The sequence below is a fragment of the Mustela lutreola genome, chromosome X (assembly GCF_030435805.1).
Source record: "Mustela lutreola isolate mMusLut2 chromosome X, mMusLut2.pri, whole genome shotgun sequence".
NCBI lineage: Eukaryota > Metazoa > Chordata > Mammalia > Carnivora > Mustelidae > Mustela > Mustela lutreola.
This window is the reverse complement of record NC_081308.1, coordinates 35,238,881-35,264,355: the sequence shown is the minus strand read 5'-3', so window position 1 is coordinate 35,264,355 and position 25,475 is coordinate 35,238,881. Positions and strand designations below refer to the sequence as shown.

The following is a 25,475-nucleotide window of genomic DNA, read 5'->3' as shown; positions in this document are numbered from 1 at the left end:
TCAGGCCCGGGGGGGGGGGGGGGGGATGTTGGGGGGGTGGCGGTTTGTAAAGCCAGGAAAGCCAGGAGCTCCAGATCTTTTGGGCCCCGTCCACAGTCCCGGTGGTGGCATTTTCTGGGGGCACACCTTCTCTCCCAACTGTGGTAGGCTAATGTGCGGATTCTGCCAGAACTCTGCTTGAGAGGCCAAAGCAGCCTCGGGCATCAGGTTCCCTGGTGATTTCAGGCCCCTGGGCCAGTAACCTCAGAATGGAAACCTCACTGGCTCTTTGGGATACTGGAGGAAACTGGAGCAGTCCTAGGTATGGGGTGGGGCTCAGAAATACTAAGTTGCCAAAAAAAAAAAAAAAAAAAAAAGAAAGAAAAGAAAAGAAATAGTAAGTTGTGATTTGCACACATGCAGACAGCAGCGTCACTTAGGTCTGGTGACTTTCAGTCCAGCACAGCCCTCTCCTCTCTTTTCTGGATTCCTTTGGTGGCCCTGATCAGCAGCCCCGTGCATGGTCTTCCCTCTTCTGATTCACCAGCTCGCTGAGCGTGGCCCGGCTCCCAGGGCCTGTGCTTATCTTGCTGCTCCTCTGTTCACCAAGCCTTCCGTGGCTCCCCACTGCCTGCTGAAGTCAGTATTCTTCTTAGGCAGACACTGCCTCCTTTTTTGAGCAGCTGGGGTCCTGCTAGCTGATGTGGCCTACTTCTCTGTTCCTCCTGGCCTATGGACCTTAGGAGACACTCTTTTCTCTTCCGTCTCCCCGAGGAGGTTTCCAGCTAGCCCAGTCCACCAGGGAGGGCCTTGGTTCCCAGGGTCACTTCATGGACCACAACCCCTGCTTCAGCTCCAGCCATCATGACTGCATTCCAGCCAGTAAGAAGGAGGAAAGGCAAGGAAAAGGGCATGCCATCTTCTTTTAAGGTTTGTAATAATAATAATCATAGTGGACGCTTACACATCATTTTCCATGTGGCAACCCCTGTTCCAAGTACCATATCACCCTATAAAGTAAGTGCTGTTATTTGCCTCATTTTACAAATAAGGACATGGAGACACAGAGAGGTTAAGTAACTTGCACAAGGTCACACAACTAAGAAGTGACTGAATCAAAATTTGAACTCAGTCTCATTTCAGAATCTGGGCTCATAAGCCCTCTGTTTTTGTGCTTTTACCTTCCCAGGTCCTTGTAGGCCCTCCCTGCTCTTACAATCCATTGGCCAGAACTTAGGCACATGGCCATACCTACCTGCAAGGGAGGCTGGAAAATGTAGTCTTTGTTCTAGATGGTCGTGTGTAGGAAAAATCTGAGAGTTTGATTGCTGGGGAAGAGGGGAAGACAGATCTAGGAGGGTGGCAAGAAGTCCCTGCTCGAGGTGGTAATTGCCATTTTAACTGTATGGCTCTATTATGTGACTTGTTCTTTCATGTACCCCACAAGCTTCTAGAAGGTGGGCATTCGGTTTCCAAGAAAGGCTCTTGCCGCCGGGACCCTGATATAAAACGGCATTCTTTGTGTTGCTGTTGACTTTAAATCTAGAGCAGCTCCATTTAGGACCCAGAAGAGCCCTTTGCAAAGAGTAGTCCCTAATAAGTCAACTCATACTGTGCATTTGGAGGGAAAGGTCCTGGGTACAGGATGTCAGGAAGATGCATGTGGCCTAGTTGACCATCCTCACCATTTTGAAATTGTGTTTTGGTTTGGCTTCCAGGACATCACGGCGTCTGGAATTTCCAGGGCTCCCTCTCAGTCTATTTTCTGGGGCCTCCTCCTCGGCCTGCCCTCTAAGTGCTGGCTGTCTCTGGCCCTCTGCTTTTCCCTTGGCCTCTCTCCCTGGAAGATCTCGTTTTCTCCCATGGCTTTGTAAATGCCATCGTGTGCTGGTCACTTGAGACAAGACCTCTTCTCAGAGGTCCAGATGTCCACAGCCCCCCTGCCCACTGGCATCCCTTTTGTCAGGGTCACTGGTATCTTGAACCTAATTGTGTCCAAAGCGGAACACCTGATTCCTTTCCCCACCAGCCCCGGCTCAAACCCGCTGCTCCTTCAGGATTTCCCACCTTAGTCAACGGCCCCTCCAGCCCTCCAGGGGCTCCTTCCAGAAACCCGGGAGCCATCCTTGGTACTTCATGCCTCGAGTCCAACTTGGCTCCTGGCCCTGACATCTTCCTCCAGCATGAGCCCTGAGTCCATTTATTTGTACCCATGGCCATGGCCCCCTCATCTACCCCCCCCCCTCCTGGACCACTGAGACGCATTCTACCTGCTCTGCCACATCTGTCCTTCCAGACCCTTCTCTACTCCGCAAACCGAGAAACTCGATCATCCAATTCTCCTGCCCACGGCGCTTTAATGGCTCCCGAGTGCATGTGCACAGCTCCCAAGCCTTGATCTGGCCCATAACCCAGCTGCTCTAGTTCTTTCTGCCTCTTCAACCTCCTCTCCAGCCTTGTTGTGCTTACTATGACTGCATAGCCAACCATCCCACACTCAGAGGCATGAAACAACCACCATTTATTATGCTCACAGAGTCTACGGGTTAGGAATTTGAAGAAGGCACAGTAGGGAGGTTTTACCGCTGCTCCACAGTGTCTGGGGACTCAGCAGGAAGCCTGGAGGGCTGCCGGGTGGGACTGGCTGCAGGTTCATGCTCGCACCTGTCGCCATCCTACCCCGTGGCGGGATGTGATGGCTGATGGGGCACCTGCCCTGGCCCCTCCCTGTGGCTCAGGCTTTGTCACAGCATGGCGACTTCAGGGTGGTCCCATCTCCCACATGGCCGCCCAGGGATCCACTGGTCCAGTCCCCAAGGTGCTAGCTGATTCCCCTTCTCTGACCCAGCTTCCAAAGTCACGTGCTGTCACTTCTGCCATATTCCCTTGGTTGCAGACCCGACAGAAGTCCATCCAGATCCAAGGCAAAGGGACATAGACCCCCATCTCTCCATGCTTCGGAAAATGCTCTCTGCTGCGTGGCCCTCCCTTCGTTCCCTGGGCCTCTGGCACGCTGTGTGTGTGGTTTTTTTTTTTTTTTTTAAAGTTCCTTAAAAGCTTCAAACTCTTTCCCTCCTCAGCTCCCTTGCACACGCTGCTCTCTCTTTGCTTCCTCTGGCTCACTCCAGCTCGAGGCTTACTTATGTGTCACTGCCGCCCCCAATTTGAAACAGGTCCCTATTATATTCTTTCCTGGTTTCCGCTGCTGGGCCTGCATCATCCTTCCTGCAGCTTTTAATTATAGGCACTTCGGTTGTCGAGATGTTTAGTTTGCGTCTCTGCCACTGGAAGCGAAGCTCCACGGAGCGGGGTGGGGGGGGGGCACCAAGGAGACCACTTGGCTTGTGGTTGTCTCTCCAGAGAGATCTGGGATGAGGCCCACCAAGGAGTTTTAGACTTCTCATGCCAGTTTCAAAGAAGAGCTGTCTCCAGGCTAGCAACGGCTATGAGGATGGGTCAATAGTGGTCTATCTCAGTGGTGGGGGAGGGTTTTTGAGAGGCATTGGTGGTCAAGGTGGACCGAGAAGGGGATGGCTATGAAAGAGGCAGTTTCTGTGCTGCTTCTGGCCCCTCTCTTAGGGGTGGGCATGCCAACACCAGCTGCCTGCCTTGCCCCCCACTCCTTGTCCCAGCCTCATTGTGCCCTCTGTCAGACTCACACTTGGCATTTATCAGATCTCCTGCTAGGCACACCCTCCTCACTCCCCCGACTAGCAAACTCCACACTACCTCCTCCAGAACTTTCCTTGACCTCTGAGGCTGCGTGAGGCTGCCCTGCTCCTTCCTTCCCTAACCCTTCCTGCACACCCTTATTACAGAGCATACGCCCCTCTTACCATCTGAGTCCTTGTCACAACACCCCTTTCCTCCCCCTCTGCCCCAGGGAGACTGAGGGCTTCTGGGCCTGTGGGGGCCACACTGCCTGCTGGCTTAGGCTGTCCCAAGCCTTTCTCTTTGGGCTGGGCCGGACCTTTGTTTTGGAAATTGGCCCGGAGCCAGGCTCTGGGTGGGCTAGGTGGGGACGGAAGGCAAGTTGTTCCTCCACAAAACTCTGCCTCCCCTGCCTTCGCGGGCCCAGCCTTCTCAGAACGCCTTCTTCAGCCTGCCTCTGACCGGAAGTTCCTCATTCCTGCGTAATTACATTAAACTTTTATGATGGGGATCTGGGCGGCCAGCAGTGTTATTTTGCAGGGGCCGACTGCATTCCTGGTGTCTGGGTTTACCTTCCTTCTCAGTCTGTGCTCTGGAATGCTGCTCTGTGGACAGGTCCTCCTGCCAAGCCTGGGTCTAGTTGTGGGGTCCGCGGTCAGTGTGCTGGGGGCAGGGCGAAGAGTCAGAACCCCGTGTCCTCGAGTTCCCAAATCCAGCAGGACGGCAGGAGGGAGTCTAGGCTGGAAAGATGGTCAGAGCCCTCTTTTCTAGCTGATGCCTGCTTGCTGGGGCTTCAGGGGGTCTCGTGGGTTTCTCCTTCCCGCATAGTAGCAGGTGTGTGCGTGCGTGCGTGGGTGTCCGTGTGCAGGGACTTTCCTCTTCTTCCTCCTTTTTTCTTTTTAAAGATTTATTTATTTATTTGTTTATTTAGAATGAGAGAGAGAGAGCCCCAGCAGGCAGAGGGGCAGAGGCAGAGGAAGAGAGAATCTTCAGCAGGCTCCCTGCTGAGAGCAGAGCCCCCAACTGGGGCCTCGATCTCATGACCCTGAGATCACAACCTGAGCCAAAATCAAGAGTCGGGCATTCAAGCGACAGCCACTCAGGCGCCCCAGGGCGTTTCTTCTCAAATGGCTCCTTCTTTAAAAAAGTATTTGTAAGCAACTCTAGCCTAAAGGTCGGACCCTTCCACAAAGATAAATACCAGGGAGATTAAAAATCCCAACGTTCCCAAAAGCATCAAAACTCGGGATGAAATCTCACGGTGGGTTACTTAATGATTGCGGGGTAGGGAGAGTTCACTGCACAAATGACCCACAACATAGGTGAAGACACTTATATGCGGTCTGATGGAGAAGGAAAGTAGAGAAGGTGGAAAGGAACAGGTGCTGTCCTATGCTGTTGGTGGGGTTTAAACCGGGATAGCATTTTCTGGAGAACAATTTGGCTTTTATCTATGCGCATTCGTCCAAGCCGACGCCAGCGGTTGGACACATATCCAGGGATGTTCACGGCATCATTGTTTTTGGGCACAAACTAGAGAACAAGCTAAATGCCCAGCAGAAGGGGACGGGTAAGTAAATGAGGAGCATCGGTGCCAGCAAATACTACGCATCAGTTCGAAAGAGTAACAAGTCCCGACATGGAATGTTCTTCAAGAAACATGAAGCAAGGAAAGGAAACCGCAAATCCGTGCGCCTAGCCCAAGTTCCCTTATATCCAACAACCTGTGTGTCTCTGTATAAATGCAGAGAGAACGGCTTAGAGCTGCATGGCCGGGCTGACCTTTGTGGAAGGGTCCTACAGAGCTGGGCCATGTCACAAAGGATGCTAAGAGGAGAGTTTCACCTTTTCCCCGGGAATTGTTTGAAGTTTTAAAAATTGCGTATTACTTTCATGGATTGGAATAAAACTTTTTTTTTTTTTTTTTTTTTTTTTTTACAAATCTCAAAAGCATATACTTTGTAAAAGGCTAAGGAAATCAAGAAAAAAATTACAATGGTTATATATTTTTTAAAGATTTATTTATTTTAGAGAGAGAATGGACAGAGGCGCAGATAGAGAGAGAATCTCCAGCAGACTCCCCACCGAGCACAGAGCCCGACTTGAGACTCGAACCCACGACCCTGAGGTCATGACCTGAACCGAAATCAAGAGTCGGATGCTTCACTGACTGCGCTATCTGGGCGCCCCTATGATTGTTGTATTTATTGATTCTGTGACCACATATGCCTGACACCTCTCCAAGATGTTGATATATATAAACTCACTGAGTCTTTGCAACATGCTGTGACACGTATTGTTGTGCCCGCATTTTACAGACGAGGCAACCAAACATGGAGAGAATAGAGAACGTCCCCTAAATCATAAGAGCTAGCCACGGGGAGCTGAGATATAGAGGCAAACCAAAGTCACCCAGAGCCTTCTTCCACCTGGAGATGACCACTGTTGAGGTTTTGGAGAACTCCTTAAGTGGGTAACGTGTGCGCACGCATCACGCCGGATGGCCTTCGACGGCAGGTCTGTGACGAACCTTGTGCCCTGACAATCTCCTCATTCATCCTTTCTCTCTTCCTTGCTTTGGCTCTGATTTGGGGCTTTTTCTCTGCCTTTGGAGGGTTTCCTTCCAGGACACAACCAGTCTCCGCTGCCCAGGTCACAAAAAGACTCTTGAGCAAAAGAGGTCTCTTGGTGCCTGGTCTTTCCTGCGGAAGCAGAGGAAATCAGGAAGACCACCTGGTGGCAGTGCCATTGGAAGGAAGGCACCCTCAGAGGTGACACTTGTTCTGTACATGGCCAGCCGGCAGGTCGGCAGGCTTTGGGATTCAGAAGGTGATGCGGCCAAAGACCCCACCCTGACTTCCTAAAGGAAGGAATGGGGCCTGTATTGGGTTAGGAGTCGAACTCCGTAACCAGTTTTTTAAAAGGGCGGTGAACAGTGTAGGAGACAATGTACTTGCTAAGGAAAGCAGCTTTGAGGGGGGTCTGGTTGGGAGTCAGCCTTCAGCTGAGCGCTGGTCCTTAGCACACACCCTTGCCCTCCCCTACTGCCCCCCCCCCGCTACCCTCCCTCTGCATCTCCCCCACCCTTGGTCCCTTCCACCTTCTGCCACTGCACACTGCTCATTGTCCAGGAACAAAGGCTGTTGAGATCTGTGAAAAAGAAGGAGAAAAAATAAACTTAGCCGAACTCATCTTGCTTGCAAGTGAGCAGTTGGCTCTGGCCCCTGTGCGGGAAGTCACGTAGGGCGGTTGGTGGCAGGGGGGCCCTGGGGACCGTTTGGCTGGAAGGGAGCGGGGGCACGGAGGTGCAGCGGAACTTGAATGGCTGGTGATTTATGGCACCAATAAGCGCAACGCTTGTCTCACAGTTTTCCCTCCGGATATGTCGGAATGCAGCCCCTTTGGAACATCACCTGTGTGGGTTGTGGCCGCGGCCACGGTTCTTCTGGGCACAGAAGCCCAGCTCCTCTGAGACCTGCTGATGGGTGCCCCCTCCGCTGGAGGCCCAGGGAGAGCCCCCCCCCCCCAAACTGAAAGGCACTGGGCAGATGTGTCAGCAAGACCTAAAATGTGCTCTGATATTGAGGAAGGTGCAGGGTGATGAGGTGGTGATCGGGGAGGGTGGGGGGTCTGGCTTCCTCTTCAGGACAGAGTGTAGGATGCATAGATTCAGAGAGCCTTCTGGAAAAATCAGCCGGTGAATAACATTCACCTTGGCAGTTGTGTCCCTGCTTTGAGCTTTAAGCAAGGAGGCCCCCGAGCTATCCCTGGCTAGGATCCCCGGGTGCTGGAGGTACTGTTTCTTGAGGGCCTAGTCTGTGCCAGGCACTGGGCTAAATTCTGAATATTTTCTTAATGCTCTTTAAACTTCATGATGCCACCTTGATGTCGGTATAGTTATTAGCTTCATTTTCCAGAAGAGGAAAGTCATGCTCGGAGAGCGAATAACTTACCAAAAGACCGCAGCTAGTAGTGGAAGATCTGGGGTTCAGACCTATCTTCAGGACCAAGGAACCTTAGCATACTTCAGTGCTTAAGGGTTGAGTTTGCTGAGGGGCAGGCCCAATGGTACCCCACATAGGACAGGACAACCAGGCCCAGAAAAGCCCTCCAGAATGAACCTAGACAACTGTCCAACAGCAGAGTGCTTCTAAAATCTGTAAAGTCGGGGATCCACTATGGCCTCTAGATCTTTTGCTGTTAAGCACTCTGCATGTGTACCTTGAGGACTGAGTTTTTCTTTCTGTAAGTTTGACTTCCAGACTGGCTGCATCTGGCTTGTTGGCTTCCAGTGCTCTTGCTGACTGCAGACACAGAGAGAGAGAGAGAGCATAATGTTGACCTGTAAGCTACTGGGTGTCCGAGTTTTGTCTTCCCACCATGGACTTTGGCCTTGGCTGCTCTCAGCTGTTGGGGTCACTCAGAAGCTCATCTTTGTTTGGCCATTTGTTGGGCTGAGTGAACAGGCAGATGGTTCTTCTGCTTATGGATGGCTGTCCTGCCCCTGTCCCTACCACTTGACTCCTGTGTGTCCCATCTCTCCCTCCAAAGGCAGGCACCAAGCAGAGACATCTTTCTTTCCTTGTAGGAGCTCAGGTATCAGAAACTGCACATTTTGAGTTTGAGGGAAACACAAAACCAGCCCAATTCAAGATATTGTCCAAAATTCTGATGCCCTTTACTTTCCTTCTGCTGGTGTCATATTAGCAGCCTGAGCCTTCTCCCATGGGGAGGAGTATCCGACCGGTGCTGGGTCACCGGCTCCTGGCTGCGTGGGCCCCTTAATAGAGCACCTGAAAATTCCTGTGGGCCCAGCGAGGTCCACTGTGAGCGCGCGTGTGTGTGTGTGCATGTGCGTGCATGTGTGTGTGTGTGTGTGTGTGTGTGTGTGGTGTATGCTGACCGGGCATCTTCTTCCCCCTCATCCTGCTGCTCTCTGCACCCCAAGTCTACATGAAGGGAAACCGAGGCAAGGTGATACAGGAGTGGGGGACAGAGGGTTGCCTGGCTATGGGTCCTTTTTGGGAGGGCCTGGCTGAGGACAAGTTGCCAAATACCCGGCAGTTTAGTTCATCCAACCTCGGGGAGTTAGGAGTTTTCTTCCAGGACTTCTGGAATGTTCTCAAGCCAGGCTAGAGGGGGAAAGGAAACACAGCCTGGATTCTCTTCCTCCACCCCCCACCCCACACTCCTCATGCTCCAGCATTGATTTCGGATCAGAGCTCAGTGATTTCTAAATGGTCAGCAGCCTCCCAGTAGCCAAGGGGGAGAGGGAGAGGGAGCGGAGATGCCAAAAAGGCTGCTGGCCTTCCAGGTGACGGCTCACTCCCCAGGGCCTGGCCGCCGCCAACCGCATGGGCCCACAACAGAGATTTGTTTTGGCCTGAAGATGGCCCTGGTGTTTGGTGGACTGGTGCTCTGGGGTGTGACAGGCAGGCAGTTAGGTGATGCGTCTGGGAATCAGATGGGTTCAAATCCCGGCTCCGGGATGGCAATTCAAGTGAGTTATTTTCCTTCCCTGATCCCTAGCTTCCTGGTGTGTAAACCAGGGCCAATAACAGAGTCCTTCCGATGTGAGCATGGCATACCATGCCTGCCACACAGCAGGTGCTCGGCGCCGTAGCCGTTCTCATTCATTGGTGTGTTTTCTCTTCTGTCCTCAGTGGCCAGCATACCCCGTCCTCGCGCACCCGCCCTCAGTCTTTGGGTACTTGGTGTTCTCAGGAAGCCGAAGGGGTCTCAACTGGTAAGAAGTTATCAGTGCACGAGGGGTTGAATCACCTGCTCAAGGTCCCAGAGGTGGGCCCCCAGCTTGACTGGCTCTAACACCTACCTCGAAGGTGCCAGGCCCCGTGCTAGGCCCTGGGGCCGCAGAGAGGAATGCATTTTGTCCTCAGCTGCAAGAAGCACTCTTTCCTGCGGCGGGGACAGGCAAAGAGGCCGGTCACCAGCATTTAGGAGTGGCAGAAGGCACAGGGTAGGGCGGGCCCAGAGTAGGGGCACGTGGGACATTTGGGAGCATAACCTCCTGTGACTGCTTCCCTGTGTGGACCCGAAGCTACACGGAGCGGCATGAAGTGCATTCTCCCACCTTCTGAGGCCACGGTGTACCTGCCTGGGATCGGAACCAGCCCTACCACAGCCCCCCGACCTCCCCAGCCTGGGAGACTAGCCTCTTTACAATGTGAAATGACTTCAAGGTCGTTCTTTGGAATCAAGAGATGTTCCCCTGTGCCACCCTCACCCCAAGTTCTGGATCCTTCCAGGGGTATAGGAGGATATGCGTATGCGATTGTATATAAATGTAGCCTTTGCAAAAACTGCAAAGGAGAGCACACCTTAAGCCAGCAGCACAATAGGACACATCTATATCATGTATATTGATATACAAAAGTAAGTCAGCCTCTAACTCTCTTCCCCTTCCTGAAGGCCACCCCTGCTGCCAACATCTAATACAAGGGGATACATATATATATCCTTTTAAAAAAGACAAATGATGGGATACTATAAACATATGATAAAGTTCTATACATCCTGTTTTCTCACTTATCACTCATCTCACAGAATGTTCTACAGCAATACCTAGAGCTCTAGTGCCCTTCTTTTTAATGGCAGCATAACATTCTATTATGAGGCTGTGCAGGCTTTATTTAACCAGTCTCCTATTAATGGATATTCATTCAGGTTGTTTCTTGTCCTTTAGGGCTCCAAATAACCCAGCTATGAATATTCCTTTACATAGGCTTTTACTCACATGTGGTATACCTGTATACTTTTGCTGGATAAAAAGGTGTGCAGTTGAAAATGAAAAACCATTAAGCATACCTAACTATGGAAGATCCATGCCTAAAAATCATATCCAAAGAAATGAATCACTAAGCGTGGAATTGTGACCATCAACAAGTGACACCATTTGCCTGAGTAGAGGCTGCCAGCTCACCCTGGGAATGGCCCTCCCCTCTCTCCAGCTCTCAAGCCTGAGTACCAGCTGAGCAGAGATGGCTGGGGTACACTGGCTCTTGAACCCTTGGTGGGGGGATGGGTAGTGGCCCGGTGGTGTTCTCCGTGGACAGAAGTTCCCTCTCTAATCAGTTTTCCCACTGCATTTCATTGGCGGCCAAGAGAGACTTTCCTAACTCTTGCTATCTTTACAATATGTCGTTCAAATTTAAAACATGCTAAAAGGGAGAAAATATTTATAGAATTTTTCTCTGGAAGTAAAAAAAAAAAAAAAAACCCTACTTTTAAGCCTAGCCAATGACATTTCTGGAAACCACGGAGAGAAAACAGCAACAACTCGCAGAAGATAAAATGGGCTAATTACACAACAGATCTCTAATTTAAGAAACTAGCTGCATTCTTCTGGTTTTTTTTTTTTTTTCTCTTAAAGATGACAGAGAATAAAAATAGTGGCTTACCAGCTTATTAAAAAAAAAATAATCCGATGACTCCTAACCTCTTCCTCTGCAAGACGACGTGTCTTTGTGCACGCGTACACATGGCACGGCTGCTGGCCTTGGTGAAGTCCTTAGAGAGGGGTCCTGTTGGTGGGGTTTCTTGGCCTGTGCGCTAGTTTCCCATGGGAAGGAACAGGGATTCTGCTGCCTGAGTTATTTAAATCTTGCCGTCTTCCTCCCTCTTTCCAAAGCTCTGGGAGTGTCTCCACGGCCCCAGCTGTTGTGGACACTCAGCCCAGTGGCCTGGCTTGGGGGTGGCCGAAGTCGGTCCGTGGTAACCCTGTGGTGGCACCATCATTCACCCAGCCCCCAGAACTGCCACCAAAACCCCAGCTGGCCGCCTTGAACAAGTACCCCAGGTGTCTAGAACAATTCCTCAGCTGCAGGGTGGTCAGCAAAGACACAGGGAGCCCCTCTCCCCTCTGTTGTTTCTGCGAATCTGAGTCAGAGCCCTTCCAAATGGGCCACCAAGGGAATCTTTCCCTGGCTAGAATTTCCAGAAGCCAAAAAGCAACTGCAGCCAAAACCTCCCCGTGAACTTCATTTCTGTTTGGGATTTTTATGGAAACTGTTTCTCCCAGACACACATCCTGTGGGACTGCGCTCCTTCCCTTTCCCTTATTTTTATGTATGAATGGATTAGGTTGGCTGTTTAATGGGTTTGCAGCAAACCCAGGCCACCGAGCGGTTTTAATGAAGTCTCGGGCTGGCCGGCCCGTGGCTTTCTGAGGCCTTTCGAGGCCCGAGAGAGGGTTCCCTGGTGCCCGGATGGGATTTGCTCTGTGCTCCCTGCCTGGGAGTCGTGGCTACCCTCGCACTACTCTGATTTGCTGGGGGATTTGGGGAAAGGTCTTTAATCTCCCAAGCCTGCAGTGTAGACCAGAGCTAACACCAGCAAGCACTACAGCCTTCCCTGAACCAGGATGAGGGATCCTGGTGGGGAACAAAGAGTAATTGTGAGAAAGGACTTGGGGGCGGGGAGGGGGCGCTCTGAGGAGGGGGTGTGCCTGGTGGGAGGGAGTGGTTGGGGGAGCAGGGTCTAGATGGAAATTCTCAGCATTGACTTTAGTTGGGGTGGCTAGTCCTCCTCTGTTGACCTGGTTTGCCTTCTCTTACCCAGTAGGCCCCACGTAGAACCAGGAGTCTAAGTGGGGTGAGGGGGTGCTCTCCTGGGGACTGCTCTGGATCCCCTTTCTCCCCTTCGGGAGACCAAGGAGTCTGCGGAATCAAGGTGCGCTCTCTCCTGGGGGTGCTCTCCAGCGGCTCACTAACCCCTCTTGCCCACAACCGCCATGAATGTTTCCTGTGCTGCCCAGAGGCCGACTTGAGAAGCAGGGCACCTTCCCGCCTTGCCTTTCAGCCTTCTGCTCAGCCTGGGGACCCCTTGTCACCAGCGTTCCCAAGGGGCCTGCTGTCAGTAGCTGCTGGGAGGGCTGATGGATGAGGGCGACCCCACAGAAGGTTCCCGCCCCTTCTCCCCCCAGAGCTCCTTTTATGATATCTCTCCCGGGCTCCCAGGTTGACAGTGGCTCTGTGGGGAAGGCGAGAGATTCCTGACCCACTGGATTCCGCGGGGAGGGGCGGGGAGAAGCCCCTGATTGGGTCAGAGGAACCCACCTCCACCCCACCCCCTCCCGCAGGCTTCTGGGCTGCCTGGCCCAGGCTTTTCAAATCTGTTCTCTGCAGAACTGCCTGACTGATCTCTTTAAAATGCACATTGGACTCTGTTATTCCCTCCTGAAAACCCTTTGTGCGGTTTCCAGTGCCTGGAGACGGAGGCCAAGTTCCTTTTGGTGGGTTATCGCTCCTCTTTGGCTCTACCTCTCCAGCTTCAAGCCTCCCTGTCCTCAGCCTGCACGGCTAAATCCGCAGCTCCGAGTGGCCCCAAGCTACAGTCCTCCAGGCCTGCTCTGTGAGTGCTGCCCACAGGACTTCGCTCTCCCTCTTTCTAGAAGAATTCTCTCCAGCCCCTTCTGGATCACCCCTATTCTATTGTCAGAAGGCAGCTTGGATGTTGCCTTCCGAGTCTGTCTGTAAATCGTTAAGCCAGGAATTCATTCATTTTATTGCTTTCCAGTCGATCGAGACATATGTAACCGGCCATTACCACCCTGGGTCGGCCTCAAACAGCCTGTCCTAGAGCTCGTGCCTTGCCTGAAGCTGGCAAGTCATGAAACCAGAAAGGGGTCCTTTCCACCCCATGCCCTCTTCCCTCACCCCCTGCTGTGTGCACACCAATGGATTCCTCACCCCTCTGCCCCTTAGGCCTGAGGTGTCCCGTTTGCCTTGCTACCCCAAAGTGCTGATGGAGGAAACTCCCAGAGGCTGTTCTCTGACCTGCTGTCTCTTCCTTGGGACCCGGTCTCCTAGACTTTTAGGTCCATCCACTTCTGGGGCCCGTGGCTCCTTGAGTGAGGCCGAGAGGTCTCAGACTGCCACTTTCTCAAAGCCTGCGGTCACCGGCTACAGTGCGGCCCACAGTGGGCCTCTCTCAGGGTCCTCCCCTCCCCGTACAACCTCTAATCTCCCTCACCTGGATGACGGCAGCACCCCCACCCCACTGGTCTCCCTGCTTCTCCTTTTGGTGCCTCTTGATCCTTCTCTCCACACAACAGCCAGGCCATCTTGTTAAACAGAAGTCAGATCATGGCAATCCTTGCTCAGAACCCTCTGGTGGCTTTGCATTATGCTCCAGGAGGCCTCAAGACCTCCCCATGGCCTGTGACCATCTACAGAATGGTCCCTGTTACCTCTCTGACCTCATCACCTCTCAATTCCCCCTCACTTACTCCACTTCTGTTAAGCAACCTCCTTGCTATCCCTCCTGCTCCCTGGACACATCTGGCCCCAGGCCCTTTGCACTTGCAAATGCTCCTCCCTGAGTCCTCTCCCTTCCTTCCCATTTCCTGATCAGTGACACTTCTCCCACAGCTCTTTGGAGAACTGAATTCCTCTCCCCAGCACTCCTTACCCCTCTCCCCACTTTTCTTCCTCCCTAGCACTTATCACTTAAGGGATTATGCATCTTTTTTTAAAAAAAGATTTTATTTATTTATTTGAGTGAGAGAGCAAGACAGAGCCAGCGAGTCTGAGCAGAGGGAAGGAGCAGAAGGAGAGGGAGAGGCAGACTTCCCATGGAGCAGGGAACCCGACATGGGGCTCAATCCCAGGACCCCGAGATCATGACCTGAGCTGAAGGCAGACACCTAACCGACTGAGCCACCCAGGCATCCCACATCTTTCTTGATTATTGCCGATCCATCCCCATGGGACTGTAAGCCTTTGTGAGAGCAGAAAGTTTGTTTGGTATCCTAGAGCTATGCCAGGCACCAAGTTGGCACCGATCAAATATCTGTTGGATGAAAGAAGAATGGAGGAACGGACTGATGGAGTGACCATTAGGTCTGGGAGTAAAGAGACTCCAAAAACCCCATGGTCATCAGTCCTGGAATTCAACTTCTTCCTCCTCAGCTGACTTTAGATTTTCCTGATGTGATCACCGACCATTTTCCTTCTCTTGAGATGCAAGTGACTGTTCATGGCTTTCAGCTTGCTCTGCTGTGGCTGGTCACGGGCAGCGGTTCTGCATGACTTCCTGCTGGGCTGTTGCTCTTGGAGCATTTGAGAAACTGCCTGGGCCCCAGCAAGAGATGCACGAGTTTTAACTTCACTGCTGGTGCCAGCAGCCCTGGGTGCACCTTACAGATGGAAATGAGAGAGCCTCACTTTCCCATCAACTCTTGCCAGCTGCCTTAGAGGAAGAAACTTGCCTCACAACAGGAGCCTTCCAGTTTCAATGTGAAGGGCTTAATTCACCTGAAGGCATGGTCTTGGATGACGTTCACTGGGACAGGGTGTTCAGTTCGTGCATCCATAAAATGGGGCCAGCGATACTGACCTGGCCCAGTTGTTGTGTGAGGGGTAAATGGGTGACATAAATTAGGAAACCTAGAAAAGTGTCTGGTTTTGCTGTCACTGATGGAGCAGACTCCCTGGGGCAAGCCTGTTGCTCTGCAGGATGGGGGACCTTTGCGGAGCCCTAGAAGAATCTGGTGCCTTTGGGCAAGGTCCTGTAGCTCTCAAAGCCTCTGCTGCTCACAGATGGGGCTTGGATATGACTCTGTGTGCAGTTTTCTGTGATGGGAGGGTAGCTTGGCTTCTCTGCATGCCTCCCAGTCTGCTGGCTGCATGGAAACGGTTTGAGTCGGGAAGGGAATGACCGCTGACCTTTCCTCGATGTCCTGTGTGGCGCATTTGCATTTTCCAGTGAGCTGAGAGTTTATTAGCTAGCAAAGGGACTCTTAGCTCTGGCTGTGCTCTTAGCGTGCAAGAGATTAACACAAGGAAGCAGCCTGTTGGCTTGGTGTGGGGTGGGTGGCGCAGGCCCGGGGAGTCTGGGGATTACGGTCTCTTCCTCATTTTGTTCTTGTTGGTCAACTTTGGGCCCGTCAGGTCACCCTGCTGGGCTGCAGCTGCCTGTCTGTATCCCAAGGGGCTTAAAGTAGACAGGTCCGGTTCTGAGCTGGGGTCATTTTATTCTTGTGACTTTTTGATGACAAGCACTTCAAACCTGGGAATAAAATCTTGTGGATGGTCTCTCTTCTCTTCCGGCTGGCCTCCCGTTCTGAATTTCTGCCGTCTCCTCTGCAGACCACTCTGGGTATGGTGGCTCTCCCTGAGGGGAGTCTCCACTCAAGGGGGAGCGAGCAGCCTGGGGGATGCCTGGGAGGAAACGCCTCCAGGAGTGAACTCCTAACTGACACCATTGGGAATCCATGGGTCCCTCAGGTGGCCCGGCTCCCTCATGCTTTGGTGGGACAATTCTGTGATGCTCTACACATTCTCTCAAGGACCCTGTGAAGTGGAGGCAAGAGTTCTGCAAGCTCAGGAGAGAAGCCTCAGAGGAATCCCACCCTGCTGGCACCTTGATCTTGAACTTCCAGCCTCCGTGACCATGACCGAGAGAGAAATCTCCATTCTGGAAGTTCCCTCACTTCTGGGCTATTGTTACGGCGGCCCCAGCAGACAAAATCACCTACCTGCACCCACATCTGCTTTTTTGGAGGCGGGGGAGGTTTAGGCCATCGTTTTCCGGGGAACAGAAGGTCAGTGCCACATTCAAGCTGCCAGGGTCTTATTTTGGCTGTTACAGACCTGGTCTCTGCGGGGGTGTGGGGGTGGGGAAGGGTCTGAGAGCAGTTTGTAATAATGCGGCTCTTCTGCTCCTGGGCAGAGATGGAGACAAAGATCTAGAGACCTGGGAAAAGTAAAAAACATCTTCCTAGACACCTTCTCCTATTCAGGTTCGGGGCTGGTTCACGGCAAAGAGCCGGAGTCATGCGGAGAAGTCTACGCTGGCAGTCGGGCCCGGGATAATGGTCCTGACGCAGTGCATGAATACAAATGCTTTTATTCACGTGAAATTGCTTCAGAATGAAGGGCTGCTTGAAAACTGACCGCCAAATGGAGCGTTTTGTGTTACAAAATAAAATTGCATCCCTTCGGCTCTGAGAAAAATGCATATTGCCCTCATCTGAAATGTGGTGATAATTATATGCCACGTTATTCATCCCGTGTCATTTCTGGTCACATTCAGCGTTTGGCACAGTGGCAATTTAGGGTGTGCTGGAAACAAAGGCAGTCACGCAAAAGGCGCCGGGGACCGAGCACAGGCAGCCAGGGTAATGGGGATGGCGTGTGGTACCTTAAGACCCCAGGGATGACACACCTGCGAGTTCAGACGTTCTCTATGGAGGACCAACTTTGATGTGCTTTTCAGGGAAGAGGGAAGAGGGAAGAACGGGAAAAGGAAACCAAGTCAAATAATGCAAAGGTATCCAAGGAGGGGTGTGTGTGTGTGTGTGTGTGTGTGTGTGTGTGTGTGTGTGTATGTGTTTAGCAGGCCAGGGAAGTCAGAGCCATGTGCTCTGGCCCCATCAGTCTTGGGGCGGAGGGAGAATTAGTTATTAGCATGTAGTATGAGGCTTTTCGTTAGAGCTGAGTTTTTTATCGGTTGCTGAAAAACTCATTACCCCCCAACTGAACAGCTTACAAACAAGACACAGTTTCTTCAGGTCTGGACACCAGAGTGGCTTAGTGGGGTGGTTCGGGCTCAGGGTTTGCCATGGGGCTGCAGTGAGCTCAAGGGTTGACCCGGCTTGGAGGACCCGCTTCCCAAAACGGCTCAGACATGTGGCCGTTGACAGGACGCATCAGAAGGTCCGTTTCCAAGCTCACTCATGTGGTTGCTGTCAGGCCTTTGTTCCTCCCCATGTGGGTCTTCTAGAGGCTGCCAGAGTGTCCTCATGACATGTCAGCTGGCGACCTGAGGGACAGAGAGTGAGTGTGCTGGAGAGAGCCTGAGACTGAAGTCATCGTCTTTTTGCAACCTAATCTCCCAAGTGACAGCCTCTTACTTCTGTCCCTCAGGCCAGCCCAGCTACAATGGGGTGTGAGTACCAGGAGGTGGGGATCACTGGAGGCCATCTTAGAGGCCGCCTGCCACAGCGGTCAGGCCCTTCCCCACCTCCAGCATTCTAGAAGGTTCTTGGGCCTGAGAAAGTTGCCGTCATCATTACAAACAAGTGTTGGAGAGAAGAGTTTCAAACTTGAGACTTGCAAGAGCTTAGTACTTGCCCTGACTGTCTTTCTCGTTTTTTTCTGTCAGAGAAAAGAAAAAAGTCTCTCAGAGTTGCTTTCTGCATCTATCTTATACGGAACAGCAATGCCAAGCTCAGTAAAGTGGGGCTAGTGGGGTGACATGAGCTGTAAGTTGCTCTAAGATGGAAGGAATTACGGTGGCGGTCTTGAGAACATTCCCTGGTGTGCTGCTACCCAGCCAGGATTGGGGGGCTTGGGGCTTATGTGGATGACCGTTTCTACTGTGGCAGGCTATCCTGGCCACTCCAGCCTCTCAAGGCTCAATAGCCAGAGTGACAAAAGCCTGAATGGTCATTCAGTAAGAGACCACTGCCAGGTGCTACTGTGAGGATCTCAGTCCAGGAGATGGCAGGTAATGACCGGCAGACCACACCCCCTGGAGCCAATGCCTGGTCCTTTCCATTCTTCCTAGTGTCCTTGGCTCTCCCCATCTCTGATTTAGACCTTTCTCCACCCAGTTTCTTCAGGTCTGGACACCAGAGTGGCTTAGTGGGGTGGTTCAGAATGGCCAGAATGGATGAGAAAAGTCCTTTAACAGTCTGGTACTTTCCAAGTGACATTCTTGATTCTGGTCCTGAGTGTTTTATGTTTCCTCCAGTCAAAAATAAAAGATTGAAGTTTTCCCGGGATGCCTGGGTGGCTCAGTTGGTTAAGTGCCTGCCTTTGGCTCAGGTCATGATCTCCAGGTCCTGGGATCGAGCCCCACATTAGTCTCTCTGCTCAGCAGGGGAGTTTGCGTCTCCAGCTCCCTCTGCCCCTGCTCTTGTGCTCTCTCTCTCTCTCACTCACCTTCTTTCTCAAACAAACAAATAAAATCTTCAAAAAAAAATTTGAAGTTTCCCTTTTGTGGGAGGTCCTGGGGGAAGGAATTCTTCAGGAGAGGAGAGGAAAGAGAGAGAGAGAGACAGAGAGAGGGGCCTGGTAACCCCATGCGGGGTAGGAATGGGCTCTGAGCCTGCGGGCTGGAGGGCACTGGGCAGCCTGGCACCCTTTGTGGGAGCAGCCTCTGGCCTCTGGGGCAGCCGCCCGCCACCTCCTGGGAGCTCCCATCATGCTCTGGGGCTTGCTGTCCCAGGCAACTCCAAGGCAGGCTGCTAGTGACTTGGGGGCCAGGAGGATGTCAGGTCGCCTCCAGCTCTGTCACTTATTAGCTCTGGGGCCAGACAGAAGCTCCCTCTGGACAGGACTCTGTCTGCCCTGTTCACTATCATATCTCCTGCTCCTGGCACAAGTTCTGTTTGGGCTTCCTTTTAATTTAATTTTTTAATTAAAGCCTCATTTGCATGCATTGAAATGCAAAAGAGGTGTACACCGTGATGCATTCGGGCGAATATATGCATCTGTGGAACTACCAGCACCAGACACAGAACATTTGACCAGCCTCCAAAGTTCCCCGTCCCCTTCCCAGGCAATGGTGTCGGTCACCGGAGGCAGCGCCTGTTCTGATTTCTGTCATCCTGGGTTCGTTTTTGTTTCTTCTTGGTTTTGATATAAATGGATCATCCAGCATGTGTTCTCTTGTGTTTGGCTTCTTTTGCTCAGCATAACATCTGCGAGACTCATTCACATTGTTGGGAGCCCCACGAGCACATCCCCTTATATCGCGAGTACTATTCTGTGACCCAGTTACACCACAGCTCGTTCATCCATTCACCAGTTATGGATATTGGAATCGACCCCAATTTGGAGCTATTACGAATAACGTGTCTACGAGCATTCTCATGCAACTTTTTTTTTTTTTTTTTTCCTGAACATACGCTCTTATTTCTCTTGGGTAAATACCTCAGAGTGGAATGGCTGAATTCTAGGGCGGTTGTAGGTTTAACCTTGTGAGAAGATGCCAGGCAATTGTGTGGAGGGCCCTGCGGTTGTATACTCCTGGCTGCCATTTGAATCTTCGAGCAGAAGAGTAAAGAGGTTGTCTGTCTCTGGGTCTGCCTTGGTCCCCAACAATGCCAAACGTTCTTATCCAGACTTCCAATTTACAATGCCAATTTCCGATCATCTTCCAGTAAATTCCTTTTTTTAAAAAAAGATTTTATTTATGTATTTGAGAGAGAGAAAGAGAGAGCGCGCGAGAGTGTATGAACAGGGGTGAAGGGCAGAGGGAGAAACAGACTCACCGCTGAGCCAGGACCTCTATGCAGGGCTCAATCCCAGGACCCTGAGATCATGACCTCAGCCAAAGGCAGATGCTTAACTGACTGAGACACCCAGGCACCCCCCGTAGATTCCCTTTTGCCCAAGTTAGCCAGACTCTGTTTCTGTTGTTTGGAGAAGCTCTAGCTAACAGATGCAGTGCCTTGAACACAGTAGGCGCTCAACGAACAGCAGCTGCTCTGGCATTGGTCATATTAAATCCAGAGAGTCATAGAGAGAGGGAGAGGGAACAGGGCGAGGCTTCTAGATTGCGTGTGTGTAGGAGGCAGCTGACAGGGAGGTCCTCGGGGAGCCAACATTGGCAGTGTCCACACTGGCTCCATCCTGGTCGTGCTGGTGGTCTTTTTGAGGCTGAAGGGGATGAAAAGGACACATTAAGGCAGTGGTCCCAGCTTGAGCTCCTCATGCATTTTGGGGAGCCACTTGCTCCGGGAAGAGGGACCACAGGCAGCAGAAGTCGGACAGGTGGGATCTCAGGCTGCTCTGTTACTATCATTACTACTCACGTGTGGACTGGCTGGGGCTGTCTCGGGGAAGGCCAGGGTGTAACCGTCTTCCCTGGAGGACCTCGATAGCTTCCAGTGTGCACTGCCACGGCTGACCCAGCGCCGAGCCTGGTGCTGCTCAGAGGGCAGGCAGCTGGCTACAGTTGGGTCCGTGGGGTGCCACCTCCTGCAGTTTCAGCCCACCATTTTTTTCCCTTGTTTAAGTTCAGGTGTAACTAACATATAGGGAAACGCACCCACCTTCAGTGCTAGGGTTCGAGGAGTTTTGGCAAAAGTCTACTCTGGCGTAGCGGATCCTATCAAGACATAGCTCATTTCCATCATCCCCAGCGCATTCTCTCCCTCTCCTTCCTTTTTCCGACTTTCATTACCATAGTTTAATTTTGCTTGTTCTTGAATTTCACAGAAGCGGGATGATACAGTGTCTCCGTTTTCACGCTTGGCTCTTTTCAGGGAGCAGAATGCATTTGAGATCACCCAAGTTGTATTTAGCAAGACTTTGCTCCTTTTGATGGCTGAGTACTTTCCTCTGTACAGATGTACCATAGTTGGTGTATTGACTAACCTGTTGGTTGAACTTTAGGGTCGTTTCCAGTCTGCACTGCGATGAGTGATGTCACTATGAACCCTCACATTTAAGTCTTTTTGTGGACCAATGCCCTCATCTCTCTCGCCTGGGTGCTCAGAAGCGAGAAAGCTGGGTCTTACGGCAACTGCGTGCATCATTTTAGAGGAAATTGCCAAACTGCTTTCCAAAGCGGCCTGACCATTTTACACACCCGTCTGTGGTTTCTGACAGCTCTAGCTGCTTCTCGCCCCGCCAGCACTTGGTGTTGTCAGTCGTGTTTAGTTTAGCCATCCCAGCAGATGTGAAGCCTTTTCACATTGTGGTTTTAACCTTGGACCGTTTTTCAGTTCCAGGAAGAGAATGATTAATTCGAGCCATGTTGAGAATGGCTCCATGCCTGTGTGATTGTTATTTGAAATATCAACAGAGAAAAGCCGAGTCGGAATTCCAATGAACACTATTTGCTGATCTCTGTAAACACCAATAGGGTGTCTCTCGATGTAATACATGACACCAATCCATTTCCGTCTCCTCCTATCACACTTGTTTTGCACTGAGGGAGAGTGAGGTCTGCACTCTGCCAGAAGCTGGCACAGCACCCCCACTGACGCCCCCACCCCCCAGGCTCGAACACCTGCTGGGGAGGATGGGGCTGCTCACACACCTTTGAGGAAATGTGTTGGAACTGTCTTGGGGTGTTCCTTGCTCTCTTAGGGGATCCTGACCAGAAAGACCGAGTCGATACTGTCCACACACGGGAATAGGGGGAGGTCCTGGCCAGAGCTGCAGAGGTTTTGCACACGACGTCCATGAACTGATGTCACGGGCGTCTGCAAGCCCTCTGACGTTGTATGCACAATTTTGGGTGTACGTGATTTCTTTTTTATCTGTGAAAGGGTTCATAGCCTTCACTGGGTTATCAAAGACAAAGATTGCTAGTTGACCTCCAACATTTATTTATGTATTTTCTTTTCTTCAAGTGATGGAGCCCCTGAATTCTTTCTGGGCACATAAGCCATGTTTGGCATTGGACTACATTTTCCAGACTCCTTTGCAAGCTAGAGGTGACCTGTGACTGATTGCTGGCCAAGAGAATGTAAGTAGACATTTGTAAGTTCTGGGAGGTGGTGTTCCTAAAGGGAAAGGGGCCTTTTTCCCCCCCTATTAAATTATTTATTTAAATTGAATTAGGCAACATATAGTACATTGTTATGTTTCCGATGTAGTGTTTGATAATTTGTCATTTGCATTTAACGCCCAGCGCTCATCACATCACATGCTCTCCTTCAGGCCCATCATCCAGTTACCCCATCCCCACCCCCACTCCCCTCCAGCAACCCTCACTTTGTTTCCTAGAGTTAAGAGTCTCTCATGGTTTGTCTCCCTCTCTGAGGACTTCCCATTCGGTTTTCTTTCCCTGTCCCTATGATCCTCTGTGCTGTTTCTTATATTCTACATATGAGTAAAACCACATGATAATTGTCTTCCTCTGATTGACTTATTTTGCTCAGCATAATACCCTCCAATTCCATCCACGTTGATGTAAATGGTAAGATTTTATCCTTTCTGATGGCTGAATAAAATTCGTGTGTGTGTGTGTGTGTGTGTGTGTGTGTGTATGTGTGTGTGTGTATGCTTTCTTTATCCATTCATTGGTCAGTGGACATCTGGGCTCTTTCCATAGTTTTGCTATTGTGGACATTGCTGCTATAAACTTTGGGGTACAGGTGCCCTTTGGATCACTACATTTTACCTTTGGGGTAAATACCCAGTAGTGCAATTGCTGGGTCGTAGGGTAGCTCTATTTTCAACTTCTTGAGGAACCTCCCTGCTGTTTTCCAGAGTGATTGCACCAGCTTGCATTTCCACCAACAGTGTAGGAGGGTTCCCCTTTCTCCGCATCCTCGCCAATACCTGTTGTTTCCTGACTTGTTCATTTTAGCCATTCTCACAGGTGTGAGGTGGTATCTCACTGTGGTTTTGATCTGTATTTCCCTGATACTGAGTGATGCCGAGCATTTTTTCCTGTGTCTATTGGCCATCTGGATGTCTTCTTTGCAGAAATGCCTGTTCATGTCCTCTGCCCATTTCTTGACTGGATTCTTTGTCTTTTGGGTATTGGGTTTGAGAAATTCCTTATAGATCTTGGATACTAGCGCTTTATCTGTTATGTTATTTGCAAATATCTTCTCCTATTCCATAGGTTGTGTTTTAGTTTTTGCTGTGCAGAAACTTTTTATCTTGATGAAGTCCCAACAGTTCATTTTCACTTTTGTTTCCTTTGCCTTTGGAGACGTGTCTTGAAAAAAGTTGCTGCAGCTGAGGTCGAGAGGTTGCTGCCTGTGTTCTCCTCAAGGATTTGGATAGATTCCTTTCTCACATTGAGGTCTTTCACCCATTTTGAGTCTATTTTTGTTTGTGGTGTAAGGAAATGGTCCAGTTTCATTCTTCTGCATGTGGCTGTCCAATTTTCCCGGCGCCATTTGTTGAAGAGACTGTCTTTTTTCCATTGGACATTCTTTTCTGCTTTGTCGAAGATTAGTTGACCTTTGGGTTGAGGGTCCATTTCTGAGCTCTCTATTCTGTTCCACTGATCTATGCATCTGTTTTTGTGCCAGAACCATACTGTCTTCATGATCACAGCTTTGTAATAGAGCTTGAAGTCTGGTGTTGTGATGCCCCCAGTTTTGGTTTTCTTTTTCAACATTTCTCTGGCTATTCAAGGTCTTTCCTGGTTCCATACAAATTTTAGGGTTATTTGTTCCAGCTCTGTGAAAAAATTCTGATAGGAATCACACTGAATGTGTAGATGCTCTAGGTAGCATAGACATTTTAACAATATTCATTTTTCCAATCCATGAACATGGAATGTTTTTCCATTTCTTAGTGTGTTCCTCAATTTCTTTCATAAGTGTTTTATAGTTTTTAGAGTACAGATCCTTTATCTCTTTAGTTAGGTTTATTCCTAGGTATCTTATGGTTTGGGATCAACTCTTTAAATTCAGTCGGTTTCTATGACCAATAGCATATGGCAGAAGTGATGGCATGTCCCTTCTGACATTTGGTTATAAAAAGACTGCTGCTTCTGACTTGGGTTGTCTCTCTCTCTCATGGGTCACTGGCTCTGACACCCCCATGAAGAGACCCATGTAGCAAGAAACAGAGGCCTCTGCCAACAGCCACATGAGTGTGCTTGGATGCCGATCGTCCTATCCCAGAGAAGACCTGAGAGACGGCTGCTGCAGACACCAGCTTGAGGGAAGCTTGAGGCAGAACCCCCCAGACAGGCTGGTCCTGGATTCCTGACCCCCAGAAGCCGTGTGAGATAATAAATGTCTGCTGTTCTAAGCCTCTACGTTTGGAGCAATTTGTTACCAAGCAATAGGTAATGAATACAGGCTTCCTGTCGCTGGAGCAAACAAAGACAATCCTGCAGATACGACCCATAGGATATTAAGAATTAGTTGGTAACACCTAAGCATCTCCGTCCCTGGGTTCTGGCCCCAAATTTCCAGAAACATCCTCCTTGGCATCAGGCAAACCATGTCGCCAATCTGGGCCTCAGTGTCTCCTCATATGGAAAGTGAGACCGTTGCTCTAGCTGATGCTGGCCTTTCTCCAGCTGAAGGGTTTCAAATTGCAGAGAGTAAGGAAGGCCACCGAGGTTTGCGATGGGCAGAGGCCAGAGGATTCTCTCGGACCAGCATAAAATCAACGCAACACTTTGGTGAGGCTTCTTGGGCATTTCCCCAGTCTGGGCGTGGGTGGGTGAGGCAGAGGGAGGACAGAATTGCTCTGCCTAATAAGTCAGGAAAAACCGTCCAGGGGGCGGTCTGCCAGTGGGGGAGGAAAGGGGCAGGGGGACAAGAGGGACCAAAGGAGAGAAGCCTGCGAACACGGCCGTGGATCGGGGCCAGAGAGAAATTCCCTAAGCGCAGGAAGTGCTGATGAATTTTTAAAATAGTGCAAGTGTCATTTGTTCCTTGTATTGTGCTGAAATCTATTTCCAAGACTCCAAACTCACTCTCTCTCTCTCTCTTTCACACACACACACACGCACGCACACGCACACGCACACACACCTCCTGGGCCTTCTTACTCTGGTCTCCAAGCCCCGGGCAGAATTTAAGGGCCCAGAAACAGCATCAGATAGGCCTGACTTTGAACCTGGGCTCTGTTTCTTACCAGCTGTGTGACTGTAAAGCTATCGCCTCCCCTCTCCTAGCCTCAGTTTGACCTTATACAATGAAGTTAAATTAAGGCGTGTTTTGTGGAAGTTGCTGGGGGCGCGGGGGCGGGGGCGGGGTGGGGGGATTGCACTTGGCTCTTCAGGCCCTTGGCCATGGGCTGAGCTCTCAGCCAGAGCTCAGGAACCACGGGTCTCTGCTGTGAGCTCTCGTGGTTGTCTTTCCTCGGCTTCTACCCGCCATAGGCCAGTCATACTTTTGGAAAGGGGGAGCTAAAACCTCTTCTTCCATGGGGTGTCCACCTGCC

The 25,475-nt window shown here is 51.0% G+C and overlaps 1 long non-coding RNA gene across 1 annotated transcript in view; it reads left to right on the top strand.

The window, feature by feature from the left end:
* Positions 1-24,298, top strand: part of LOC131821426 (uncharacterized) — a 44,715-nt gene extending 20,417 nt beyond the window's left edge. The window contains exons 3-4 of the long non-coding RNA XR_009349901.1: positions 21,962-22,077; positions 24,123-24,298. This is a non-coding gene — a long non-coding RNA (uncharacterized LOC131821426). The remainder of the gene's footprint in view (positions 1-21,961; positions 22,078-24,122) is intronic.
* The last annotated feature ends 1,177 nt before the right edge of the window (positions 24,299-25,475 follow it).